This window comes from Schistocerca nitens, chromosome 7 (assembly GCF_023898315.1).
Source record: "Schistocerca nitens isolate TAMUIC-IGC-003100 chromosome 7, iqSchNite1.1, whole genome shotgun sequence".
NCBI classification, from domain to species: domain Eukaryota; kingdom Metazoa; phylum Arthropoda; class Insecta; order Orthoptera; family Acrididae; genus Schistocerca; species Schistocerca nitens.
In genome coordinates, this window is record NC_064620.1 from 567,476,815 (window position 1) to 567,500,207 (window position 23,393).

At 43.4% G+C, this 23,393-nt stretch overlaps 1 pseudogene; it reads right to left on the reverse strand.

Annotated features, from left to right (window-relative positions):
* Positions 1 to 22,430: 22,430 nt before the first annotated feature.
* LOC126196299 (5S ribosomal RNA) lies at positions 22,431 to 22,548 on the reverse strand (annotated as a pseudogene).
* Positions 22,549 to 23,393: the final 845 nt, after the last annotated feature.

Genomic DNA, 23,393 nt, shown 5'->3' on the forward strand with positions numbered 1-23,393 from the left:
ATTACACAGTTATATTTTTTTGGAGAAAAATGGAAAATCAGATACTCACGATTTTAATATGCCCATTGCTTTGTCTCGCACAAGCCGGAGTAATAAGGGTCGCAGAAACGTGGAAAACAATAATTTCCGCGGCGTCGAGCAAACTGTACAAAAGCTGCATTTTTACAGTTGCCACCGTAACACTGCAATCTGAACCCACTAGAATTGATCTGGAACCAAGTTAAGGGATTTTTCGCCAGAAATAACGAGACATTCAAGCTACCAAACGTACTGGAATTATTATAATGCACGAAGCTTTGTGACACGAAACTGCCTAACGAGAGCGACATGCAGAACAGCACGTCATAGAAGAGGAAGAAATATGGATTTTTTGTTGGCTTGGGATTCCGTTGCTGATCGCCCCGTTATCAACGTAGCAGTACTGAAATGTACCGTATTCCTCGGAGTCCTATATCGAGTCAGTTCAGAGATTACCAACCGACTGACTGTAATACCTTCAGTGGCTTCCGTATTTGACTACATGGGAAATCTGCAGAGCGCTTTTTCGCCACACATCATGCAGAAAAACTACCCTTGTTAAAGTCAGGAATTTTAATTGCTCTTGCTTTTTAATTACATTACTATGTTCGCCAAGATAGAGAGCATGTTATGTTTTCCGTCCGGTCACCTAAGAAGCTTATCGCCTGATTTGTGCCATATATTATTCCCTACTGTTTAAAAACTGAATTACGTTCCAAGCTACGAGGATCACTCGAAAAGAAATGAACACTATTTTTATAAAAATACAGTTTTCGTTTTGCATCTGTGACAGTTTTAATGTGTAGATACATCCTTCCCCCTTCTTTTCAAACTTAGTTCAACCTGTTCCCGTGAGTGGCGCCGTCAGAGCATACTTTCACGAGACAGTGGGACACGTCCACAAGAGGTTGAAAAAGGTGTATGGAGATGCTGCTGTCGATCGCAGAACAGATGGTCGTTGGGTAAGCAGGTAACGTGATGACAGAGCGCACGGCAATATCGAGTATTGTCCTCGCAGCGGCAGGTCTAGTACTGCACACACTCCAGACAATGTGCAGAGAACTAACGAATTGGTGACTGCTGAGATACGCATCACAGTGTACGAATTGTCACGCTACGGTGGGATAGGGGAAGGAAGTGTTTGCAGAATACTGAAAGTGTTGGCGTTAAAAAAGGTTTTTGCCAGGTGGGTTCCCAGGATGTTGACAGTGGCTCACAAAGAAACAAGAAAAACGGTATGTAGCGAACTTTTGGAATAGTACGAGAATGGTGGAGATGAATTTCCTGGAAGAATTGTGACAGGTGATGAAACATGGCTCCCTCATTTTTCACCAGAGACGAAGAGGCAATCAATGGAGTGGCATCATGCAAATTCACCCAAGAAAAAAAAAAAAATTCAAAACCACACCTTCTGCAGGAAACGTTATGGCTACAGTGTTTTTCGATTCCGAAGGTCTCTTGCCTGTGGACATCATGCCAAGTGGAACCACCATAAATTCTGATGCATATGTGACGACACTGAAGAAACCTCAAGCTCGTCTGAGTCGTGTTCGACCACATCGGCAAAAGCAGGATGTTTTTATGTTGCACGACAATGCACGGCTACATGTCAGTCAAAAACCCATGGAAGTGATCACAAAACTCGGATGGACAACACTGAAACACCCACCTTAAAGTCCTGACCTGGCTCCATGTGACTATCATCTCTCGGGGAAACTGAAAGACTCTCTTCGTGGAACAAGTTCTGAAGATGATGACTCCTTTGTGCACGCTGCCAAACAGTGGCTCCAACAGGTTGGTCCAGAATTTTGCCGTGTGGGTATATAGGCGCTGGTTCCAAGATGGTGTAAGGCAGTTGAGAGGGATGAAAATATTGTTCCTAAAGGACGTATCTACACACTGTAAAACTTTCAAACATGTAGAATAAAAAATGGATTTAAAAAAAATAGTGTGCATTTTTTTCGGAGTGACCCTCGTACATATATTGCACACCTAACGTCTGATTCCGTGCTGTTTTACACCATGCGGCTCTAGAGAGGATGTTAAATTTGTCTGTACTATTCAGCGTTGTGGCTTGATGTTATGTGCCGAAACATGTTGATAAATATTTTGTTCGCTGGTCTACTCATCCTCGCAACCTGGTTGACACAATGGGCAGTACAAATAAGAGACAATTTGTACTTCAACTAAACAAAGAACAAGTACCAAGACGATTCCTCGCAACAGTTTTACGTCACCCTCCCCGTCCACACCACCATCCCTAGTGATAGTGGGGAATCTTAGTATTCCTATAGCATTTATGTAAATAGTAAGGCATGTACCTAATAAATCTGGTTGATATTGCTCCCGGTGTTCCTGAGTTATGCATCAATGTCACCGTTTTTCATTCCCACCCTCATTAGATTTAGCTTTTTCACCCCAGGTTCTTTCCAGACAGTGAGTGAGCAGTAAGCCCCAGATGCTTTAATTAATCGAGCTTCCCTGTACGAAACAGGTTCAAGCTTCTGATTACTTTGTAAATGAGTTAATGTGTTAAATATTTTATACTAAGCATGCTGCTGCTGCTGTGGTCTTCAGTCCTGAGAGTGGTTTGATGCAGCTCTCCATGCTACTCTATCCTGTGCAAGCTTCTTCATCTCCCAGTACCTACTGCAAGCTACATCCTTCTGAATCTGCTTAGTGTATTCATCTCTTGGTCTCCCTCTACGATTTTTACCCTCCACGCTGCCCTCCAATGCTAAATTTGTGATCCCTTGATGCCTCAAAACATGTCCTACCAACCGATCCCTTCTGCTTCTCTTCTCCCCAATCCTATTCAATACCTCCTCATTAGTTACGTGATCTACCCACCTTATCTTCAGCATTCTTCTGTAGCACCACATTTCGAAAGCTTCTATTCTCTTCTTGTCCATACTAGTTATCGTCCATGTTTCACTTCCATACATGGCTACACTCCATACAAATACTTTCAGAAACGACTTCCTGACACTTAAATCTATACTCGATGTTAACAAATTTCTCTTCTTCAGAAACGATTTCCTTGCCATTGCCAGTCTACATTTTATATCCTCTCTACTTCGACCATCATCAGTTATTTTACTCCCTAAATAGCAAAACTCCTTTACTACTTTAAGTGTCTCATTTCCTAATCTAATTCCGTCAGCATCACCCGATTTAATTTGACTACATTCCATTATCCTCGTTTTGCTTTTGTTGATGTTAATCTTATATCCTCCTTTCAAGGAGGATATAAGATAGGCATACAAGCAAGAAAAAGTTTCGTAACGGAATGATACTGTGTTTGAAGTTCGTTGGACACCGCAAAGTGCTTATTACCAAACACAGTATTAGCATAGAGAGGGTAATCTGCTCTCACGTTTCAGAAAAAAAAACAGATTTTTCACGGATATCGGTGTTAATAACGTCAGATCTCCTGAGCAATGTGTGGTACAATGATTAAATTTCGCAGGTACATTCAGTGGCATCTGTCGATACCTTCAGAAAATTCTTAGTAAAGAAGAAATAAACTAAATCGTCACGCCTGATGCGGCAGTTTCCACGCATCTCAATGTTCAAGACGTCATGTCTCCTGAGCTATATGTCGTTGATTGATATAGTATTCACCTACATTGAGTGGTGTATGTGGATACTGTTTGCAAAATGTGTTGCGAATAGAGTTACTGGAAAAGAAGAAATAAATTAAAACCTCATGTCAGATGCAGCAATTTTTCTCCACCAGCAACGAAAAGCTAGTGAGTGAAACTCTCGACACTTTACGGGGAGTGACGGCGAGGAAAAGTTTCGTAAAATTGTGTGTAAAGTTTGCTGCGAATCACTAAGAGCTGTTGTTGTTGTTGTCGTCTTCAGTCCTGAGACTGGTCTGATGCAGCTCTCCATGCTACTCTATCCTGTGCAAGCTTCTTCATCTCCCAGTACCTACTGCAACCTACATCCTTCTGAATCTGCTTAGTGTTTCATCTCTTGATCTCCCTCTACGACTTTTACCCTCCACGCTGCCCTTCAATGCTAAATTTGTGATCCCTTGATGCTTCAAAACATGTCCTACCAACCGATCCCTCCTTCTAGTCAAGTTGTGCCACAAACTTCTCTTCTCCCCAATCCTATTCAATACCTTCTCATTAGTTACGTGATCTACCCACCTTATCTTCAGCATTCTTCTGTAGCACCACATTTCGAAAGCTTCTATTCTCTTCTTCTCCAAACTAGTTATTGTCCATGTTTCACTTCCATACATGGCTACACTCCATACAAATACTTTCAGAAACGACTTCCTGACACTTAAATCTATACTCGATGTTAACAAATTTCCCTTCTTCACAAACGCTTTCCGTGCCATTGCTAGTCTACATTTTATATCCTCTCCGACCATCATCAGTTATTTTACTCCCTAAATAGCAAAACTCCTTTACTACTTTAAGTGTCTCATTTCCTAATCTAATTCCGTCAGCATCACCCGATTTAATTTGACTACATTCCATTATCCTCGTTTTGCTTTTGTTGATGTTCATTAAAACAGACATAACGTGATCAAGACTGAACTTTAATCAAAATATAAAAATTTAATATAAACGACCTGCTAATAACAAGCAATGAAGCAAACAGCCAGTATACAGCGTGGTCCGTTGATCGTGACCGGGCCAAATATCTCACGAAATAAACGTCAAACGAAATAACTGCAAAGAACGAAACTTGTCTAGCTTGAAGGGGGAAACCAGATGGCGTTATGGTTGGCCCGCTAGATGGCGTTGCCATAGGTCAAACGGATATCAATTGCGTTTTTTTAAATAGGAAACCCCATTTTTATTACATTTTCGTGTAGTACGTAAAGTTGGACCACTTTTTTCGCCTTTTGATAGATGGCGCTGTAATAGTCACAAACGTATCAGTACGTGGTATCACGTAACATTCTGCCAGCGCGGACGGTATTTGCTTCGTGATACATTACCCGTGTTAAAATGGACCGTTTACCAATTGCGGTAGCCGAGCGGTCTAAGGCGCTGCAGTCGTGGACTGTGCGGCTGATCCCGGCGCAGGTTCGAGTCCACTCTCGGGCATGGATGTGCGTGTTTGTCCTTAGGATAATTTAGATTAAGTAGTGTGTAAGCTTAGCGACTGATGACCTTCGCAGTTAAGTGCCATAAGATTTCACACGCATTTGAACATTTTTTTGAACCAATTACGGAAAAGGTCGATATCGTGTTGATGTATGGCTATTGCGATCAAATGCCCAACGGGCGTGTGCTATGTATGCTGCTCGGTATCGTGGACGACATCATCCAGGTGTCTGCACCGTTCGCCGGATGGTTACGCTATTTAAGGAAAAAGGAAGTGTTAAGCCACATGTGAAACGTCAGTCACGACCTGCAACAAATGATGATGCCCAAGTAGGTGTTTTAGCTGCTGTCGCGGCTAATCCGCACATCAGTAGCAGACAAACTGCGCGAGAATCGGGAATCTCAAAAACGTCGGTGTTGAGAATGCTACATCAACATCGATTGCACCCGTACCATATTTCTATGCACCAGGAATTGCAAGGCGACGACTTTGAACGTCGTGTTCAGTTCTGCCACTGAGCACAAAAGAAATTACGGGACGATGACAGATTTTTTGCACACCTTCTATTTAGCGACGAAGCGTCATTCACCAACAGCGGTAACGTAAACCGGTATAATATGCACTATTGGGCAACTGAAAATGTACGATGGCTGCGACAAGTGCAACATCAGCGACCTTGACGGGTTAATATATGGTGCGGCATTATGGGAGGAAGGATAATTGGCCTCCATTTTATCGATGGCAATCTAAATGGTGCAATGTATGCTGATTTCCTACGTAATGTTCTACTGATGTTACTACAAGATGTGTCACTGCTTGACAGGATGGTGATGTACTTCCAACATGATGGATGTCCGGCACATAGCTCGCTTGCGGTTGAAGCGGTATTGAATAGCATATATCATGACAGGTAGATTGGTCGTCGAAGCACCATACCATGGCCCGCACGTTCACCGGATCTGACGTCCCCGGATTTCTTTCTGTGGGGAAAGTTGAAGGATATTTGCTTTCGTGACCCACCGACAATGCCTGACAATATGCGTCAGCGTGTTGTCAATGCATGTGCCAACATTACAGAAGGCGAACTACTCGCTGTTGAGAGGAATGTCGTTACACGTATTGCCAAATGCATTGAGGTTGACGGGCATAATTTTGAAAATTAATTCATTAATGTGGTATTTTCAGGAAATCACGCCGTAACAGTATGCGTTCTCAGAAATGATAAGTTCACAAAGGTACCTGTATCACGTTGGAACAACCGAAATAAAATGTTCAAACGTACCTAAGTTCTGTATTTTTTAATTTAATAAACCTACCTGTTACCTACTGTTCGTCTAACATTGTGATCCATATGTTTGTGACTATTACAGTGCCATGTATCACAAAGCGAAAAAAGTGATCGAATTAAAACATTCATATTTCTTTACGTACTACACGAATATGTAATAAAAATGAAGGTTTCTATTTAAAAAATCGCAGTTGATATGCGTTTGACCTATGGCAGCGCCATCTAGCGGGCCAACCATAGCGCCATCTGGTTTTCCCCTTCAAGCTAGACAAGTTTCGTTCTTTGTAGTTTTTTCGTTTGACGCTTATTTCGTGAGGTATTTGGCCCTGTCACGATCAATGGACCACCCTGTATAGTCTGTCGGTAAACTGAAGAGCGAACGAGCGAGTCCCAACTCCGCCTACCCTGCTACGTCACAGAGCGCTTCTACAGGCTGTTTCACACCGTAGTACCGTCCCTGCCGCGGCGCGCACTTTAAATCTGTGGCGAAGCCGTGTACAGATACGTCCCGGCTGCGTTTATTTTTAGACACAAGAGTATAAGGAAAACAAAAGACGATAGCTTCTTTCGAAACACAACGTTCTACAGTAGATAATATTAACATAAGAACGGAAGTCAGGATTCTATTACAAACATAATTCCGAATGCCTACTCATGTGAAAGTATGTTCCTCTATTCGTAAGAGGAACCAGATACAGTGCAATCAATCTGTATAATTTAAGGCTTGTTCTTACTTTGTGTTTCTACTAGAAGTTAGAAATTTTCTTTGAAGGGCTGCATTGAAACTTAAGAATTCTTGCAACACGAACAGTGTTTAAAAAGTAACCAGAAACTTATAATTTCGTGTATTGTGTTAGTTCGATTCGCACTGTCTTCCTAAACATGTCTGAAAAGTATTTCCAGGTAAATCCTATTTCACGCAATGTCTTGTGTAAAACATCTTTCTGCCGCGGAAAATGTATTTTTTGTTTCACGGCGGTAAGCAATTTCCGTAATGTGGGCAGTATTTTTTGGTTTATGTGAAAGTCCTCCGTGTGGCCGTGCGGTTCTAGGCGCTTCAGTTTGGAACCGCCTCGGGCATGGATGTGTGTGATGTCCTTAGGTTAGTTAGGTTTAAGTAGTTCTAAGTTGTAGGGGACTGATGACCTCAGAAGTTAAGTCCCATAGTGCTCAGAGCCATTTGAACCATTTTTTGAAAGTCCTCCATCGTTTGTCGAATGACCTCTTTTGTGAAACTGTCTATAACGACAGGTTTCTTCCCTAAATTATTAGTTTATCTTCGCGGCGATTCCAGTAAACCATGCGCCTTGTTTTCGCGTTCCTTCCGTATGCGTCCTATTGTGGCGAAGCTGACGTTTGCATAAACTGCAGCCCTTTGACTGGGACTGGTAATATTATCCAACAGTTCTTTTTGTGTCGCCTCGTTAACACACTCTGCAATAACGTTGAGACGATCGAACGCTCGTTACTCCGCAAATACCTCCTCTCCTTCGTATTCTGCACATTTCTTGAAATGCACGGCGATTATCCATCATTTCCAGATACTGAAGTACGAGGGCTATCCACAAAGTACATTACGTTTTGGAATTAAAAATAAGTATTGGAATTTTTTTTTATTATTTACAGATGAAAACCACACTTAAGTACTACTTTTCTACATAGTTGCCATTTAAATTAAGGCACTTATCGTAGCGATGGACGAGCTTGGAAATTCCTTCGTCGTAAAATTCGGCCGCCTGCGCCTTCAACCACGTGGTTTATCAGTAACCCGGTAGAAATACGATTTTTGTGGATTTCCTGGAAAGAGGCACTACAATAAACTCTCAAAGGTATTGCCAAACTCTGCACAACCTCAGAAGAGCAATACAAAACAAGCGCAGGGGAAAGTTGGGCTCAAAGATCTTGCTGATTCACGACAACGCCCGGGCCCACACGGCAAATGCCACTCGTGAAGTTCTCGAATCTTTTAAGTGGGAGTTGTTTCCTCATCCGCCGTACAGTCCCGATCTGGCACCGAGCGACTTCCACTTATTCCCAGCAATGAAGAAGTGGTTGGCTATGCAGCGTTTTGATGACGACGCAAAGCTTCAAGAAGAGGTAACCACGTGGTTGAAGGCGCAGCCGACCGAAATTTACGACGAAGGAATTTCCAAGCTCGTCCATCGCTACGATAAGTGCCTTAATTTAAATGGCAACTATGTAGAAAAGTAGTATTTAAGTGTGGCTTTCATCTGTATACAATAAAAAAAAATTTCCAATACTTTATTTATTTTTAATTCCAAAACGTAATGTACTTTGTGGATAGCCCTCGTATATCAGTGAGTACACAAAGTCAACTGACTGACTCTGGCAACTAAGATCCCACGAACAGAAACGACATATATCCCTGCACGCCGAACTACACCGCTAGACAGGTAACGGGCAACTGAATTTGGAAGGCCCTGTAGGCCAGTGGCAGGGTTCTTCCGAGAAAGGCCACTTCCCCCACCAGAAGCGCTGCTCGCTCTTGAGTTTACAGATGGACTATATGGTGCATGTGGCACTGGTGTTTCGGACAGTGTTAATGCGGCGTATCGGGTTGTTTACAAAACTGAGTGCTATGCGCCTTGTAGTTCGAGAGTACGGTCTGAAACCGCCACCCGTTGTGCCTCTCGGCGACAACAGTCTCGCCGCGCGTGATTGCCTCGTAAGGCAGGCAGAGATTGGCGGGATTCCCCCCCCTCTCCCCCCCCCACACTGTTCGTCAGCTCTGTGGTTACGGGTGCGTGCGGCGGCTTCTAGTCTCACCTCGTCTAATGCAGTGCGGCTTCGAAACTGCGGCCGGCGAGTTGGCAGCCGGGGCAGACAAACGGCCTTCCGGCTGGCAGGAGGCACTAAATCTCGCCGGAGCCCACCGCGGGTCCAGTCCCGTTAATGGCGGCGGTCGCGGGGTAGCCCCTCTAATGGCGGCTGCCGCCGCAGGCGCGGGGGATTCCCCGACCCCGACGAGCCGCCGTGTTGGTCGCCGCCGCAGGCGCCGGGATTCCCAGCGGGGTGGGTAAGTCCCGCGGGCCGGCCGGACGGTTCTCGGGCTTTGATGCAATCAGCGAAGAGCCATCCGAACTACGGTGCACTTGAGCGCCCTGCACGGAGCCCAGGCAGGTGGGCAGTGGACTCGGCATTGCAGTAGAGATGGGCTACACTGTGACTTTCGGATATCAGTGACTTTTGCGACTGCTAATTTTCGATAACTGCAATTTTTAGCTGCGATTTGTCATAGTTCAAATTCGCACCTCACGAATTCCCATCTTGTAAACCTCCGCAACGCTGAAATTCGATTTCTGTCATTTACACTACTGGTCATTAAAATTACTACACCACGAAGATGACGTGCTGCAGACGCGAAATTTAACCGACAGGAAGAAGATGCTGTGATATGCAAATGAATGATTAGTTTTTCAGAGCATTCACGCAAGGTTGGCGCCGGTGGCGACACCTACAACGTGCTGACAGGAGGAAAGTTTCCAACCGATTTCTCATACACAAGCAGCAGTTGTTGTGATGCCTCGCGTTTTTTTTTTTTTTTTTTTTTTTTTTTTTTTTTTTTTTTGGTCATCAGTCAACTGACTGGTTTGATGCGGCCCGCCACGAATTCCTTTCCTGTGCTAACCTCTTCATCTCAGAGTAGCACTTGCAACCTACGTCCTCAATTATTTGCTTGACGTATTCCAATCTCTGTCTTCCTCTACAGTTTTTGCCCTCTAGTACCATGGAAGTCATTCCCTCATGTCTTAGCAGATGTCCTATCATCCTATCCCTTCTCCTTATCAGTGTTTTCCACATATTCCTTTCCTCTCCGATTCTGCGTAGAACCTCCTCATTACTTACCTTATCAGTCCACCTAATTTTCAACATTCGTCTATAGCACCACATCTCAAATGCTTCGATTCTCTTCTGTTCCGGTTTTCCCACAGTCCATGTTTCACTACCATACAATGATGTACTCCAGACTTACATCCTCAGAAATTTCTTCCTCAAATTAAGGCCGGTATTTGATATTAGCAGACTTATCTTGGCCAGAAATGCCTTTTTTGCCATAGCGAGTCTGCTTTTGATGCCCTCCTTGTTCCGTCCGTCATTGGTTATTTTACTGCCTAGGTAGCAGAATTCCTTAACTTCATTGACTTCATGACCATCAATCCTGATGTTAAGTTCCTCGCTGTTCTCATTTCTACTACTTCTCATTATCTTCGTCTTTCTCTGATTTACTCTCAAACCATACTGTGTACTCATTAGACTCTTCATTCCGTTCAGCAGATCATTTAATTCTTCTTCACTTTCACTCAGGATAGCAATGTCATCAGCGAATCGTATCATTGATATCCTTTCACCTTGTATTTTAATTCCACTCCTGAACCTTTATTTCATTTCCATCATTGCTTCCTCGATGTACAGATTGAAGAGTAGGGGCGAAAGGCTACAGCCTTGTCTTACACCCTTCTTAATACGAGCACTTGGTTCTTGATCGTCCACTCTTATTTTTCCCTCTTGGTTGTTGTACATATTGTATATGACCCGTCTCTCCCTATTGCTTACCCCTACTTTTTTCAGAATCTCGAACAGCTTGCACCATTTTATATTGTCGAACGCTTTTTCCAGGTCGACAAATCCTTTGAAAGTGTCTTGATTTTTCTTTAGTCTTGCTTCCATTATTAGCCGTAACGTCAGAATTGCCTCTCTCGTCCCTTTACTTTTCCTAAAGCCAAACTGATCGTCACCTAGCGCATTCTCAATTTTCTTTTCGATTCTTCTGTATATTATTCTTGTAAGCAGCTTCGATGCATGAGCTGTTAAGCTGATTGTGCGATAATTCTCGCACTTGTCAGCACTTGCCGTCTTCGGAATTGTGTGGATGATGCTTTTCCGAAAGTCAGATGGTATGTCGCCAGACTCATATATTCTACACACCAACGTGAATAGTCGTTTTGTTGCCACTTCCCCCAATGATTTTAGAAATTCTGATGGAATGTTATCTATCCCTTCTGCCTTATTTGACCGTAAGTCCTCCAAAGCTCTTTTAAATTCCGATTCTAATACTGGATCCACTATCTCTTCTAAATCGACTCTTGTTTCTTCTTCTATCACATCAGAAAAATCTTCACCCTCATAGAGGCTTCCAATGTATTCTTTCCACCTATCTGCTCTCTCCTCTGCGTTTAACAGTGGAATTCCCGTTGCACTCTTAATGTTACCACTGCTGCTTTTAATGTCACCAAAGGTTGTTTTGACTTTCCTGTATGCTGAGTCTGTCCTTCCGACAATCATTTCTTTTTCGATGTCTTCACATTTTTCCTGCAGCCATTTCGTCTTAGCTTCCCTGCACTTCCTATTTATTTCATTCCTCAGCGACTTGTATTTCTGTATTCCTGATTTTCCCAGAACATGTTTGTACCTCCTCCTTTCATCAATCAACTGAAGTATTTCTTCTGTTACCCATGGTTTCTTCGCAGCTACCTTCTTTGTATCTATGTTTTCCTTCCCAACTTCTGTGATGGCCCTTTTTAGAGATGTCCATTCCTCTTCAACTGTACTGCCTACTGCGCTATTCCTTATTGCTGTATCTATAGCGTTAGAGAACTTCAAACGTATCTCGTCATTCCTTAGTACTTCCATATCCCACTTCTTTGCGTATTGATTCTTCCTGACTAATATCTTGAACTTCAGCCTACTCTTCATCACTACTATATTGTGATCTGAGTCTATATCTGTTCCTGGGTACGCCTGACAATCCAGTATCTGATTTCGGAATCTCTGTCTGACCATGATCTAATCTAATTGAAATCTTCCCGTATCTCCCGGCCTTTTCCAAGTATACCTCCTCCTCTTGTGATTCTTGAACAGGGTATTCGCTATTACTAACTGAAACTTGTTACAGAACTCAATTAGTCTTTTTCCTCTTTCATTCCTTGTCCCAAGCCCATATTCTCCTGTAACCTTTTCTTCTACTCCTTCCCCTACAACTGCATTCCGGTCGCCAATGACTCTTAGATTTTTGTCCCCCATTACATACTACATTACCCTTTCAATATCCTCATACACTTTCTCTGTCTGATCATCTTCAGCTTGCGACGTCGGCATGTATACCTGAACTATCGTTGTCGGTGTTGGTCTGCTGTCGATTCTGATTAGAACAACCCGGTCACTGAACTGTTCACAGTAACACACCCTCTGCCCTACCTTCCTATTCATAACGAATCCTACACCTGTTACACCATTTTCTGCTGCTGTTGATATTACCCGATACTCATATGACCAGAAATCCTAGTCTTCCTTCCACTTCACTTCACTGACCCCTGCTATATCTAGGTTGAGCCTTTGCATGTCTCTTTTCAGATTTTCTAGTTTCCCTACCACGTTCAAGCTTCTGACATTCCATGCCCCGACTCGTAGAACGTTATCCTTTCGTTGATTATTCAATCTTTTTCTCATGGTAACCTCCCCCTTGGCAGTCCCCTCCCGGAGATCCGAATGGGGGACTATTCCGGAATCTTTTGCCAATGGAGAGATCATCATGACACTTCTTCAATTACAGGCCACATGTCCTGTGGATACACGTTACGTGTCTTTAATGCAGTGGTTTCCATTGCCTTCTGCATCCTCATGTCGTTGATCATTGGTGATTCTTCCGCCTTTAGGGGCAATTTCCCACCCCTAGGACAAGAGAGTGCCCTGAACTTCTATCCGCTCCTCCGCCCTCTTTGACAAGGCCGTTGGCAAAATGAGGCTGACTTCTTATGCCGGAAGTCTTCGGCCGCCTATGCTGATTATTTATCAAAATTTAGGCAGTAGCGGGGATCGAACCCGGTACCGAAGAAGTTTTGATTATGAATCAAAGACTCTACCCCTAGACCACGGGTAAGGAGGAGAAATGCGGAACCATCACGTTTCTGACTTTGATAAAGGTCGGATTGTAGCCTATCGCGATTGCGGTTTATCGTATCGCGACATTACTGCTCGCGTTGGTCGAGATCCAATGACTGTTAGCAGAATATGGAATCGGTGGGTTCAGGAGGGCAATACGGAACGCCGTGCTGGATCCCAACGGCCTCGTATCACTAGCATTGGAAATGACAGGCATCTTATCCGCATGGCTGTAACGGATCGTGCAGCCACGTCTCGTTCCCTGAGTCAACAGATGGAGACGTTTGCAAGACAACAACCATCTGCACGAACAGTTCGACGACGTATGCAGCAGCATGGACCATCAGCTCGGAGACCATGGCTGGGGTTGCCCTTGATGCTGCATCACAGACAGGAGTGCCTGCGATGGTGTACTCAACGACGAACCTGGGTGCACGAATGGCAAAACATAATTTTTTCGGGTTTTTTTCTGTTTACAGCACCATGATGGTCGCATCCGTGTTTGGTGACATCGTGGTGAACGCACATTGGAAGCGTGTATTCGTCATCGCCAAACTGGCGTATCACCTGGCGTGATGGTATGGGGTGCCACTGGTCACACTTCTCGGTCACCTCTTTTTCGCATTGACGGCACTTTGAACAGTGGACGTTACATTTCAGATTGTGTTATGACCTGTGGCTCTACCCTTAATTCGATCCCTGCGGATCCCTACATTTCAGCAGGATAATGCACGACCGCATATTGCAGGTCCTGTATGAACCTTTCTGGATAAAGAAAATGTTCGACTGCTGCCCTGGCCAGCACATTCTCCAGATCTCTCACCAATTGAAAACGTCTTGTCAATGGTGGCTGAGCAACTGGCTCGTCACAATACGAAAGTCACTACTCTTGATGAACTGTGGTATTGTGTTGAAGCTGCATGCGCAGCTGTACCTGTACACGCCACCCAAGCTCTGTTTGACTCAATGCCAAGGTGTATCAAGGCCGTTATTACGGCCAGACGTGGTTGTTCTGGGTGCTGATTTCTTAGGATCTATGAACCCCAATTGCGTGAAAATGTAATGACATGTCAGTACTAGTATAATATATTTGTCCAATGAATACCCGTTTATCATCTGCATTTGTTCTTGGTGTAGCAATTTTAATGGCCAGTAGTGTATCACCTCAGATGTTGCACTGTCGATAGTCACATCAAGCAAGTACGGTGATCAATCACGGTAATCGCATTTTAACATTGCAGAGGGATGCAATTATGTCTGATAACTGTTATTTCTGCCCAGAAAGAGCTTCCTTAGATTTACCAAGGCTCTAGTTGGGGCACCACAGCAATGCTGGACCGTACTATAGAGTGTAAGGCTTACCAGTACTGTGGGATGGATTACGACAAGCGAAAGACTACCACCCGGCTGCACAGAGAATTGGAGTACATGGAGATCTGTCAACAGACTACGCTCGGGTGTCATTAAGTGTAAGAGCAATCTGATTAAATGGTGTTTCCTAGAGTGTACCCAATGCCCAGCAACATGCACAACAGAAGACCTGCTACATGCAACGCCAAATGCAATAGAGGTCGCTTACTTCTGGGAGGCAAAAGTGTGAATAATTGTAAATATGTATATACACACGGCATGTACATATTGTACATTATTTTATACATCGTAAATGCTTCTGACACGAATAAATAAATAGCTATTGCAAATGATATGTACTTAAAAAATTTTATTTGTGGAGATCCACAGTCTCCAGATAAACGTAAACATGGTCCGTAGTAGGCTGCAATACGACGTTTTTTAATAGAGGGATTAGCTAATTTCGACTAAGCGTCGAGCACATTTATGACGTCTGTATTTCATGTGGTTTTCAAATCACTCTTAATTACAAGTAAAAAGTAGGTATATTCCGTCATTTTACGAAAGGTTCCACACTACATTGACACCTTGTAAGATGGTATTGTGGATTTTGCTCTATGTACAAGAACATTGGAGTTACCATGTTACTGGTCTGCTCGCGAGCAAGTGCCTGAGCCTGAGCCTGAGCAAGCGCGAGTGCTCATTCTCAGAATCAGTGGCTTCTTAACATAGAGTTAGTGAGCATAATCTACTGTGCATGTTCTCAACATCAAGCCGGGAAAGTCACGTGATTTTGGGAAGTCCCTGCTTGTCCACAAATCGTGGTAAAAGCGAACTTAACAACAATTAGAAACAGAAAGTAGCTGATTTGTCTGTGTCTACATAATATCCCTTTTTCTTTTTGTAACCCTTCAAAACGGAAAAATTAAAAAGAAAAACAGAGTTCTTCAGCCTCAGTTTTTACCCTTTAGACTGTTCTTAATGCCCAAATAGTGCTATGGTCACCGGTTATGACATGAGTTTTGAGCGGAGTTTCAAAAAAATCACATTCAATAGGAGAATACTGATGATTTTTCGTAGTATTCAACCACTTGCAAACTTTTCGAGAAAAGCAGCAAACGCTGAATTCACTTTCTTTTATTTGCCTTTCTAAATCAATATTTCGATTCTACGTATCTTGAAACTGAGAGAACAAAAATTATTCAATCTTTGTTCGATTTCTACGCTTTTTACAGGAAATAATAGGAATAAGAAAAAAGAAAATCGATTATTTTATAAACCGGCTATTTTGAGCAGTTTTAACAGTTATCTTAAACTGGCGTGAAAACAGCCGATGTAACCAGAAACCGGTTGTTTAAGCGACAAGCGCTATTCCTTCACTCAAATTATCTATAACATGTCGCAACATTCCTTTGGATTTGCTGGGTGGCCGAGATACCGGTCAGACTTTCTTTCCCAATTAAGGACTATCTACCTTCAGATGTGTTTACATTTATGCTAGTTCCCGTGCGCAATAGCTGCATACAGCCATTGCACGAAGAGGCAATGGGCGCGTTCACCAGTGCAAAGCCACGCGTGCTTCTTTGTGTGTGTGTGTGTGTGTGTGTGTGTGTGTGTGTGTGTGTGTGTGCACATGGGCTGCCGTGCGCAGGCGCAAAAGTCTCCCCACTTCAGCCTCCTTCAGTTTGGGATAGATGCGGACCAGTCGGGCGCCTGTACGCTTTTCTGTTCGTTTATTAATTTGTTTGACTTACAATGATAATTGAAACATGCAGTTTTTGCTTGTTTTTGCGTTAGCACCATGCTGATTGGACTAATGAGAAACAAACAGAAACTGTGGATGATTATCGTTCCTTTCCTTGTTTGAGGTTCGTCAGTTCAGCCGATTATAAAGACAGAATTAAGAGGAATGATTGTTTACAGTACCTCACAAACCTGCAAAAAAACGGAGGCAACCCTGACAGGATAAAAAATCTTCGTTCCTACCTCGGACACGTAAATAACGATTACGTGTCGTAGACGAAGAGTGGTTCTGGAACCCATGACGAAGCTGTCCTGGTTCTTCTACGAGCCGCTTACCTTTATTCTCTATGGGGAACAGGCTAGGTCCGACAGAGGAACTTTCACGATTACATCGGAAAGAGAGGGGTAATGTTCATCATTGCAAAACCAAACGTTTGCTATCTAAAGCCTCCACACAGTGTAGGAAGTCCTCCCACATCATTTCAAAATCAAGTTTAAACAACCGTTCCTCCGAAGAGTTCGGAAGTTTAACACAAACGAGAAACATGATATCTCTCTCTCTCTCTCTCTCACTCTCCTCTCTCTCTCCTCTCTCCTCTCTCTCTCTCTCTCTCTCTCTCTCTCTCTCACACACACACACACACACACTCACACGCAAGTTATTCTGTTTCAGAAAAGAACATGAAAATGACTATATTTGTTACAACAGCTGTGTAACTTTAAATAACCATCAATTGTATTTTCATGTCATTGGGTATTTTAAATTAATGGAGTTCCTGTAAGATATTCTGGGGGACGTTACAAAATACATAAGTTGACCCTCCAGGTTAGTGAAATGGAATCCTGGAAGGCGTCGCAAAGGACTGCAAGGTAACCTCCAAAATAAAATGAGGGAGGAAACCTACGGCTACTAAATGAGACACGAATAACAATCACTTTGATTTATTCGAATAAAATTATTGATAAACAAAAGACAACCAATGGAACATTAATATCGTTCCAACAAAATCATGAAATGGCAGTCTGTGGGAACATAAACATGAGACCTTGACGTCTCTGAAACAGTGACCCAGGGGGAAGAAGCTAATAATAGCGCAAATGAATTACAATCGCAAAGTGCCCATTGACTGTCGTGGTATTAACTGGAAACGGATAGTACTACAGAAAGAAAACGTCACACCTGTGTTCGGAGTTGAAAGAAAACCGCTCATTTGCGTTAAAACGCAAGCCTTCAGAGCGAAACTTGAGGTAATTTAATGACTATAAAATGACTTTAATGCTCCTGCGCATCAATCTCAGCATAGCTCTGCGGTTAAGGCTCATTTGAAAGTGTTGTGTTAACAATTATGATAGAAAAATATTAGCTGCTAGTGATTCACCATGTGCATCAGGAGGGCGACAGGAAATGAGTGTACGGGGAGTACAGAGAGGGGATATATGTTCTACACTTCATAAAATGGACATTATCGACATTCCACAAATGTTCAAAATGAACCGTTATCTTGCAACATGAACACTGAATAAAAAAAGGCGCTCCACAGTGATCTGAAAAACGTGCAGGACGTTCAACGACGTATCCTCTCTTAACAAATGCATAGAGACTCATATGATGAGAACTGATGGAATGTGATGGCGTGCGACTGAATGCGAAACAGTCTGTCGTGGAGCTTGTCGTGAAACTGGCCATCCTTTAAGGCGTAGCTGCAGATAGTGTGATAATATGTTTTATAGGGACGGAAAAAACAATCGCGCAGAGGAAGAACTTGTCCAGTGGTCCTAAGTGGTATGAATTGAAATGATACACACTTTCCACTACGGGTAGTTTGCTCTAGAGTAGTATGATTTTTGCATGCAGACCAGGAACCAGGAAAAACAAGTTATTTTTACAAGCTATTGGCCAAAAGCAGTGCTCGTACCATAGTTGTAGCTCTCTTACGAGCATTTCCTTAATCTTGCTTGCTAAGATGTAAATAGCCCCTACACCCTTGTAAGATCACGCTCATGAGAAAGAAACGCAGGGGGCAGAATACCTCCAACTCGTCGCAACACAATAAATAACTTTGCAGCCAATTTAGCCTCCACATCAACAGCCGGCATAATTGTCTACGAATTCGTTAAGGCATTAATCTTAGAACATGAAAATAACGATATAAACGGACTGAGTGCCAAATAGGAGGAACAAAGTTAGTACAGGTGGACGGTTTCAAGTACTTAGGATGCATATTCTCACAGGATGGCAACATAGTGAAAGAACTGGAAGCGAGGTGTAGCAAAGCTAATGCAGTGAGCGCTCAGCTACGATCTACTCTCTTCTGCAAGAAGGAAGTCAGTACCAAGACTAAGTTATCTGTGCACCGTTCAATCTTTCGACCAACTTTGTTGTATGGGAGCGAAAGCTGGGTGGATTCAGGTTACCTTATCAACAAGGTTGAGGTTACGGATATGAAAGTAGCTAGGATGATTGAAGGTACTAGTAGATGGGAACAATGGCAGGAGGGTGTCCAGAATGAGGATATCAAAGAAAAACTGGGCATGAACTCTATAGATGTAGCAGTCAGGGCGAACAGGCTTAGATGGTGGGGTCATGTTACACGCATGGGAGAAGCAAGGTTACCCAAGAGACTCATGGATTCAGCAGTAGAGGGTAGGAGGAGTCGGGACAGACCGAGGAGAAGGTACCTGGATTCGGTTAAGAAGTAATAGGTTTAACATCAGAAGAGGCACCAATGTTAGCACTGAATAGGGGATCATGGAGGAACTGTACTCGTATAAGCGGGGCTATGCTCCAGACTGAACGCTGAAAGGCATAATCAGTCTTAAATGATGATGATGATGATGATGATGATTAATCTTAGTTGATCTTATACAGCTCTCTTGGTACCTCTGGTTTCCACGGTTCCTTTCATATGGATTTGCTCTTCAAATCCCCATTGGTCTGACTTGATCACAAATTCCTTACTGAATGATGTAAGTTTATTTACTTCATTTACAAATTTTAGTGCCAATCCGCAGTTTACAATGCATCGTCAAGTTGTCGCTTTGTTTGAAAATTCGCTATCTGTTGTACTGTTTGAAGTTATGTAACCATCCATTGCTTTCCTTGAAATCACTTTAAGTTAACAGCGCAATTTGACGTGCCTAACGTAGATAGACACCATCATACACATCCTGTAGATTGTGCATTCAAGGATGTTAGATACAAACAGTTTTTTGTAACAAGTAGGCCTTACCCTCCATTCAATATCTTATACACTACACGATCATATTGCTGCGGACTTGAGTGAAATCTGTTAATTTTTTTTTATTTTTTATTTTTTTTTTTTTACTATGCTGTGGATGATCTTCCATGAAGTTAATTGCGAGGGGCGTTTGAAAAGACCGTGCAAAGTCATAGAGACGGCACTACCGGCGCATATCGACGTCATGTTTAGTTAGTAGCATCTTTGGAAAGAACGCACACCAAGTTTCAGCCATATTGGTCTATTTCTTTGTGTTTGGCATTCGTGCGTATCACAGAAGTCGAGAGATTGTCAAAAAATGGACGAAAAAGAATTTCGTGTGGTAATTAAATATTAGTTTATGAAAGGGAAAACGCCTCAGGAGACTAAAGAGAAGCTTGCTAAACATCGTATTGGAAATACGATTGCAACTCGTTTCACTTCGCCCCTATTCTCCAGACTTGGCTCCCTCAGACTGTTATTTGTTTCCCAATTTGGAGAAATGGCTGGCGGGACAAGGATTTTATTCAAACGAGGTGGTGATTGCAGCAACTAACAGCTATTTTGCAGACTTGGATAATTCCTATTATTCGGAAGGGATCAACAAATTAGAACAGCGTTGGACGAAGTGTATAAGGTAAAAGGAGACCATGTCTAAAATTAAAAAGGTTTACCCCAAACAAATAAGTAGTTTTTATTTTTGCACGGACTTTTCAAACGCTCCTCGTATGTTTAGTTTCCGCTCCTTGGACAACGACTGTCCTCTACTACGTTTCACTGGAGGTGGGATTTGTGGATCTCTGTCCAACAAGGAAGATGAACTGCATGTTTCGATACCTAGTTCAGTATCGCTTTCACTTGTGAAGCACGTATTGTCATCACTATTCTGCTTGTGTACATTGTCCGCATAGTCAAGCGTATATGACACCACACATTTCACTGACGCGTCTTGGAGAAACGCTAATATGTCATGTCTGACTTCGTTCTCAGTCTTCGAAATTCCTTGAGTTCCGTGCTGACGAAATGTGAACTTCAGCGACCGCTGTCGCAGATATAATGCGATATTTACTTCTTTTATCGTTGCCATTGCTTTGCTTTGTATCAACAACACTAGCACTGTCACTCTGTTGTGCGTTACTCGTCGACTAAGCAGTTCAAGTACGCTTCGTAGCTTCATGTTGTGTTCAGCGTTGGATACCTCCAGTGCAGCCCCCTGTTGCCATTAGCAGACAATATTGTGCTTGCTTAGTAGACAATAAGCGGGGCGTCGAATGCTGTAAGCATTGCCTTTTGCAATTTCGCACTCAAGGGATTCCTGGTAGGTGCGGATCAGCCCGAAAATTTTCTAACTCTCCAGTACATCAGTTCAGGCTCCAACCAGCTGGCGGTGTAGGGAGGAAATCTGGCACGGAAGCTTCCGTAAACGCAGTTGGACATTAACGATGAATTCTGATAGAATGTTAATTAAAAGGAACCTCGCATTGCCGCGTTTTGCGTCTCATACGAAATTCTGATTGGCTTGGCTCCGAGTTTTCCGATTGCCGACCAATAAAACTATTCCTTATAGAACTCCACCTACCACCGAAAAAATTCGGGTTACGCTCTCTCCGCAGCCAATGAGATGCTCTTCATTGTCACCGCTCCGTGTCTTTTTCTAACTTGTAATTTATTTACGGTAACCAATGCTGGCGCTTCTTAAATTGCGTACACACTTGTTTTTTTGCTGAGTCAAAACGTACAGCTGTGTCTCACACTTTCAAAAGCCCAGGGCCTCGGTTCCTCAATACGTCTTCGAGATGTTTATCTCTTTCAGTGCTTTCTGGAGAAGCGGCTGGCTTTCTACGCTTGGAGCACTGTGATGTTTCTGTTGAAAAGCAAGCTATACTCCACCTGCAGGTCATAAAATGTTTCCACCAGGAATTTGCTCCATTTAGAATCTGATATCAAACGCTGAGAGTCGTACAGCAACTTTTCTTAAGAGGAGAGTGCTTGTACCAGCAATAGTGTATCACCTAAATACGCTTATCTGTTCCCACAATAAAATGTAAATTAGTCAACAAAGAACTGCAGTGAGTACGAGACTAGCTCTATTTACGAGTAAGCTTACACGGATATGCCTGCCAGGCGACGCATAAGTTACCAGACGTAAAGCAGTTCAAACAAGTTTTCTCGGAAAACTTGTGTGAGAAAAACAGGCTCACGTGTATCAGTTTTCACTTTCATTGGCCTTCTAAAAATTGTTCATACAGATGCTAAAATGTCAAAAGCGTTCTCTAGCACAAGCCTTGCTCTACACACGCCGTCGAGACCCTGAATGCAGTTCACCAGGAAATGGATTCATTATGTAAGTTGTTGACGGAAAGGGATCATGTGCGCCGAGTATTTGGTATCGGATTATTACTTTCACCGGAAAATGGTTTCATTATGTAGGTTGGTCAGGGAAAGGCTTCGCTTGCGAAGGATACATACACTGATGAGCCAAAAGATTATGACCACTGTTCATAGCGACGTTGGATGCCGCCTGGTGACGTTTCAGGCACTTGACACATCAACAAAAGGATGTAAGCGGAGCAGAGACGTAGATATGGGCTGCAAATGCGAAAATGCATTCACATAAGCAACTTCGAAAAAAACTAAACTAAACCCCGTCCCAACAGGCCTTGGAAGGCCCAACGGTACCGACCGGTCGCCGTGTTACCCTCAGCCCACAGGCGGATATGGAGTATGTGGTCAGCACACCGCTCTCCCGGTCGTATGTCAGTTTACGAGACCGGAGTCGCTACTTCTCACTCAAGTAGCTCCTCAGTTTGCCTCAGACGGGCTGAGTGCACATCGCTTTCCAACGGCGCTCGGCAGACCTGATGGTCACCCATCCAAGTGCTAGCCCAGGCCAACAGCGCTTAACTTCGGTGATCTGACGGGAAGCGGTGTTACCACTGCGGCAAGGCCGTTGGCGTACTTCGGAAAACGGCAGATTATTTTTACACGGAGCCTGTGAACGACTTTCTGGACACGGCGAAGTTGGTCGAATGTTTGAGTGCTACTGTCGTAAGCATCTACGGAAAGAGATAGGAGGACAGTAAAACTACCAATTGGCGCTTAATGGTTGGACATCCACGACTCTTCATAGAAAGTGGGGTTCGGAGGCTTGTCTGCTTTCTAAAGTAGGACATACCGTGATCTGTGGTATCTCTGCCGAAAGAGCACAATGCTGGTGCACGTTCAATGTTTCGCTCACCGTTTATCGTACACTGTTGAACATGGAGCTCTGCAGTAGACCACTCCTAAGTGTTCATATGTTGACCCAACGACTTCGTCAATTACGAATATACTGGGCACGGTACTATGGGATCCGACTTGTCCATCAATGGAAACGTGTCGGCTCTTTGGGTGAATTACATTTTTGCTACACTTAGTCGATGGTCGTCTCGACAAACGCCGCCATCGACGTGCACGCGGCTCGATATGTCCAGCGCGCCATGTACGCAGGCTTGTGGGAGCAGTACGAGGTGCTGGGGATATCCCGGCCATGATTCCACGTCGACGGCCAAACCGAATACGAGGTGCGGCTAGAAAAAAACCGGACTGATGCTGGAAAAAACATTTATTTACAATTATTTACAATTTCAAGTTATCTCCTTCAATGTACTCTCCGCCTCGGTCTCTACACCGCTTCCTACGAATTTTCCGCTGTTCATAGCAATGCTGCAGATCATTTTCGGTAAGTCCATACATTACTTCCGTCGCTTTTTCTTTTACTGCTTCAACAGTCTCAAATCTAGTTCCTTCCAAAGCTGACT